Genomic DNA, 6806 nt, shown 5'->3' with positions numbered 1-6806 from the left:
AAAATATGTATAAAAATATTAAATTATTATCATAAGATAAAAATAATTATTGTATTATACATAAATATCATTTAATAAAGATTATCATTTAATAAAATTATTTTATGAAATAATAAAAATTTAATATTAAATTACCTGTTACGATAAAGAGAAGAATAGCAAATTTTATAAATATAATTATTCATTTTTTTCTTTTAATTATTCTTCACTAATTTATTATTATTTTCTATTTATAATTCAATCAACATAAACTTACAAGTTTGTATGCATTTAATTTTATCTTCTTTATGACACACTCAATCTTTTTTAATGAGTTTGAAATCAAGATCCAGATGTCCAAATGTATAACAAATTCGCCATTATATTTTACTCAGTACAATTCGATTTTATTATCCGGAATAATCTTGCGAAATATGCCACAAACTCGTCGATTATTCGTTATTCGACGACATGTGTAATGTACTGCGAATCTCATCGATAATAATTTTACGAGACAAAGAAGCTCGTATTTCGTGTCATGAAACGACAGTTAATAGCCAACACGAGCTGTTTCAGAAAAGAACTGACACATGTGCCGCGTTTCGTACAATGTTGAATGTTCCGACGCCGGCAATTGCGATCCTAATAATGTCGAGTAAAGCGAAATGCCGCCAGTAGAGCGACAGCTTACAACGGCTGTTTCATTTTATTGCGTGATAAATCTCCGATATGCGAAAACTCTCAATGCATTCTGATTCTCCTATTGTGTTCATTTTCGTTGAACTTCTCATTCAAAAATAGATTCTATTTATAAAAATAATTTTTGTCTAATCATTTTATCTCTTCAAATACTTGTTTTCTTAAATATCAAATACTTATACTTTTCAAGTAAATAAAGTTGTAACAAAGAAAAAAATGAAATTGAAGATAGTATTAATATTAATAAATAACCCATACGAATGATTCTCATAAAACTGACAAAAGTATTGGGTTGTCCGGAAAGTTCGTGCCGCAAAAGATTTAAATTTAATAAATGTGTGTAAAATTTAAACCTTCTGCGTTTCAATTTTCCTTCAAAAATCGGGACGAACTTTCCGGACAATCCAATAAAATAATCATAAATCAATAATTTTTTTCTGTTTATTAACAATTGAGAAACATATAATTTTGGCAATAGATTCTAAATCATACTACTATATTATAGCCAAAAAAGAATCCAATTTTACTGAATATTATTTTATTTATTTTTTTTAATTTTTAGACTGTTTCTAATCTTATAATATATAGTTTTTAGCTTACGATTAGTCTTCTTTTGTGTATAAATCACGTGATCAAACGTCAGAAGATATCGTCAAAAAACTTTCTTACTCCACAATAACATATGACAGAGAAATGTGTAATGTCATCGAAAACACAGAGACCTAAAATTGTATATGGATCGTGAAGAAATGTAGAGGCTGATAATTGCATTTCTAGGCCGTCGCTTCCGCCTTCACATCGATAAAGACCGATCCGATGCATTATGTGCGCAGCACGTTCTGAAAACTGCCACAGTCCCGTGTCCCGTTTTCTGCTCATCGTTGTTTTTGATGCTGATGCAAGCATAACGATGCTCGTTTACCTCCGTACATTGTATGTGCAGATAACACGGCAAAGCTGGCAGAAAGACACGCGAAAATCGTAGTGAATTTACACTAAAGGCGCCTCCAGATATGGTAGTGTATACACCAACTTTGCATACATTCGCTAAATTGGTCTACATTCAATACGGATAATTACATATGTATATTTGCTAATGGTGGAACGTTAGCAATATCGTCTGGAAGCGCCTTAAGTCGAGACTCGTACATCTTTTTCTATCTGCATTTTGCAATACGTGAGTTTACATTCACTTTATATTATATGCTCACGGTGTGACATGTCTGTACGAATAAATCACGAATTTTCGATTTATTCGTTTGCTATTTTACGAGCGTTGCATCGCGACGTTGCTTCACTGCCAAATGTCGTGAAACGATCATCCGACGGTTCGCAAATATTGCAGATGCATTCACGTATCTCCATCATGCGTAACTCAAGTGCCGTGTATCTATGATGAGAAATAAAACTGAAAATGTAAACGCTCTCATAAACGCTTAAGATGTTCTCTATATTATATGCACGTGCTGTACATGCTTGCATGTATTAATTGTTAATCTATTATATTAATTTATCGGAAATTTATTGAAAAATTAACTTAATTAATTAATCGTCGAGTTTAACATTTTCGGCTACAAATTTACTCAAAAATTTACTCAAAGGGACTTTAGTAAAAACTTATGCAATTATAAAAATCTGCACTGTAATTTGAAAATCTAAGTTATGGATAAAGAATACAAAAATATTTAAGAGATTTTAAAATTTGAAAATTTGAAAACTTAAAATTTGAAGGCCTAAGCTGCAGATAAAAGACAAAAATTTCACATTGTCGGGAAATTAATATTAATTTCTCAGACTCTAATTAATTAATATAAATCGCAATGTTTATTCTTCATTAATTTTTTTCTCTTGTTTTCTTTTTCATAAATATCACAGGCAGATGAATCAATTATAGCTAAAAAAGAAACGCAAAGTTCTAAATAAATCAAGTATAATATCGTAAATCCTTAATATCACGGAGAATAATTTTATAATCGCGCAACGATATAGATGAATCACGCTTTCAAGAACTCCTGATTAAAATAAAGCAATAAAGAGTGAGCGGCCGATGCTCGTTTCGTTGTCACCATGAAGTTATAACATATAAATCCACAATTCGATCGAACAAAATCCCTAGCGTTGATCCGAAATTTTATGCAACGATACTCGAGCGCTCGCCACGTGGCGCGGCGTCGCCATGCTATTTTTCTCTTGTCGCGTTATATGTGGATATGATTGGATTTTTGCGTAAGTTCGACCGGCCGTAAACTTCACTTTTACGAGTCTGATTACGGAGGGAGGAATGGGAGAGTACCGATATTGCGCTAGTTCGCGTCGTCAACGAGCTGCATTCTGAATGAAATTCCGACGCGATGCGTAGCGACGATCAACGACGCGACAATCAATTCGATTAACGCATCGCGATTTTATCAAATAGATCTAGCCTGATCTAACTGCGAAATCCATAAATGACTCTATTTCAATTGATAGCCACACATCATTTGATTAAATATTAAAGAACGATAACTGCCTAATACACAATATAATTATTTTGTGTGTTATGTAATTACAAAATAATATAATAATTTTTTTGTTATAATGTACTCCGTAATGCAATATAATTGGAAAACAAGTCTATTTTTGCTGTAATAGTAGCGCTTTATAATCCATTACTAAAATTATGTTTCTCAATTTTTAACAAATGAGCAAATTTACTTTTGATTTATATTTATGATTATTTTAATTTTAATTTTAATTTTTTATTTATTATTCAAAATTACTGAAAAAGTGTATTCGCTACAAGTTAAAATATGAGATAATTACAAAGAAAAGCATAGAGAAAATAAAGTTATGAAATAGTTAGAATTTCAGAGATAAAATCTTTTTACAAGGTTTCGTTTACAAAAAAATCGATTTTGGAGAGAGAGAGAGAGAGAGAGAGAGAGGGAGAGAGAGAGAGAGAGAAACTCGAGCATTAATACAATAACATTATATAATAATCTTTAAGAATTTAGATAAATTTTAACGACTTTGCGTCAAATTTTTATTTAAGCAATTATCAGAACATACATAAAAATACAATATTATAGACATAATAGTAATCGATGTTTAATATGTATAACTTTTTCAATAAGTAAAGTTTTAAAAATTTACATCACTAAATACGATGCTTTTCATTTATGTGATAATAATCATTGTCAAAATGATCTCAATGACGTACAATATAAAGTAATTGCATATACATACATACATGCATGTAAAATACAAGAGTCTATCGATTCCCGAGCATCCTGCAAGATGGCAAGAGCGCGAACTGGGCAAAGAGAAGAAGGAGGATGGAAGTTGGCGGTCTGAATTTACAGCATTTAATATTGGCAAAATGAAGTACGATCTCGGGAAGAGAGCGAGTAAGGAGCTGCCGTTTTGCGGCATCAATAAATTCATTTTATTGCCGTGGTTTGTAGGCGGGTGGTCTAACTTCGACCACCACCCGCCGATGTGCCCGCGCGTATCTATCACGGTCTTTTCTAACGTATCACAAGAGAAACCTGAGAGAGGACATGAGGTCTTTTTCCTGTAACCGCAAAATGCACTATGAAGAAGAAGAAGTGGAACTATAAAACAATTATCCATTTTTTGCGGTGCTCCAGGTGGAAATAAATTGCAGAAAAGTAAAATCTATCAAATTAATAGAAATTTAAGTTTCTCTCTGTATTCAGATCTTATATTTAAGACCGTCTTAAATGTCTCTTAAGATGTCATGAACCAATTAGAAAGCCATATTAGCATCTTAGGATTCAAGAAAGTCTTAAAATAAGATTATGAACAGGCCTTAACGCTTATTGCACACTGGACGTGATGAGAGATGAGCGACGAGCAATATTCAATAAGAACTCCGCTTTTTATCGTCATTAAAAAGCAGAGCTTTTACATTCATTCAGAGTTGACACGTAATGTAAAAAATTTATTTTTGTTATAATCTAATACCTTTAAAATAAGTAATTTTAATTATACTGTTGAAATTTAAAAGTAACACAAAGATAGGTATTCAAAATGTAGGACAGAAATTCCTTAAACATGGCAGACTAATCAATGCGCTACTTTATCACATTTTGCGACTCTTCATTGGCAAAACTGAAATGCACTCTAAGCGCAGTGCACATTAAAACCGTTGTACATTAATCTAATCTGGGTATTGATCGATCATGTAACTTTTTTCCTAGGACGGAAACGTGAAAATTGAAAATTTATATGTATGTGTATATATTCATACATATTATACATAAGAATATTTACTTTTCACATTTTCACTTTAAAGGAAAAGTTGTGTGATCGATACTCTGAATGTAAAAGCGAGATACCTCATTAATTGATAAATGTATATTTTATCAAATAGCACGATAAAAAAAATGTACTAAAAATTTTGCGATTTAATTCGTTTCTGTATTATCGATTTACAACGACTTTAATGTGCACTAAGTACATACCAGTTCTGCCAATGAAAATCGTTATTAGATTCTAAAGGCCACCACCCCCGTCGAACAATTTCATTGCGGTCCTCTTTTCTTTATAAATATATTCACAAAAAAAAATGGAGTTATCATAAATTATAGTGATCCTTTGTAATATATTCACTTATTTATTTTTAAAATAAAATTTAATTACCCGATCACGAAATTTATTCAAGTACCATTTAATTTGTAACAATTTAATTTTTTAATTTAAAATTATTGTGTTCATTCCTACCTATATAATCCTATCCATATCCATTCCTACCTATTCGTATTTTTATTTAGTCGTGTCTATTCGTCTATCTCTACTCGCGTGCTCTTTCTTAAATTACTTCATAAACACCGCGAATACGCGGCTTAATGGCTACGTTCAGTAGAGAAAGCAGCTTCGCAAATATAAAATTCTTCAATACGATTGATTCTTGCTTTTGGTTCTTTAGGGATTTAAATGTATAAACCAATCACATTGAAACATTTTACATCAGTTGCAAAGCTGCTTTCTTTGCTGAACGCAGCAGCTAATGCCTAACTCTATCCTATCGCGTACTGATAAATTCATCAGGATAAATCTAATCGCAATCATATTAAATAAAAAAGGAATAAATAATAATAATTAAAACAGACCTAATCTTTAAGATACAATAAAATGAACATATAACAGAGCCAATGAGAGTCGGCGCAGACAATCAAGCCCAAATTTTGTAAATTAAAAAATCTACAAAATTTGTATTTGATTATTAGCACTGGTTCTCATTAGGCCTGTTATTTATTGGTTATTTTTGTAATTTAAATAATATAAGGACTCGCAATTTACGAGCAAGTATATTCAGAGTTTATCTTTATATATCTTTCAAAACTTAGACTGGTGTTACACAACCTATTTTGTTCAGATTCTCTTCTTTCTTCTGGTTAATATTCTGGCTTAATATATCAGCAATCGATAACAAGGAGGATACTCCTTTTTATCAACTAATATCGTGGGCAATAAACGTAAGATTTTACGCTTTTGTATGATGCGCGAAACACGAAGGGGCCATCATATTTATGAAATTAATTAAATATTAATATAAACAATTATCAATAATAATAATTTCATTAATAAATAATGAATAAATAATGAATAAATTTCGCGTTTATTCTCTATATCGTGTCTATTTAAAATTAAAAATATAAGTATTTGACTAAAAATAAATCTAAATTTAAAAAATCTTTATGTGATTTATATTTTCAATGATTTGATTTTTTTTGAAATCGAATATAATGAAATTAGAAATATCGTAATGTAAATTTCACAATATAAATAACAAAATTTCAATTTAAAAAAAAAAAAAAACTGAAAATTATTAAATCAATTACTATCCGATTAAATTTAAAGCCACGTACGTATTCTTAACGATTCGAACGATTCATTGCTTTCTCATCTCAAAACATGCGGAGATGAGAAGTTCAAATAAATGATGTAAGAGCCAAAAGGGATAATTTTCCCTCATATCAATAAATATATCTTTTATATTTTGAAATTATTACAATAATTTTTTGTGTAATTTATTACTTCAAAATTAAGTACTTTAAGTGACGGAAAATTCTAAATTTTAAAGTAATTACGAGATAATATTCTTCTATATATATATATATATA

Source organism: Atta colombica, unplaced genomic scaffold (assembly GCF_001594045.1).
Source record: "Atta colombica isolate Treedump-2 unplaced genomic scaffold, Acol1.0 scaffold187, whole genome shotgun sequence".
Taxonomy (NCBI): domain Eukaryota; kingdom Metazoa; phylum Arthropoda; class Insecta; order Hymenoptera; family Formicidae; genus Atta; species Atta colombica.
The sequence above is the reverse complement of the archived record's forward strand: the minus strand, read 5'-3'. Positions refer to the sequence as shown.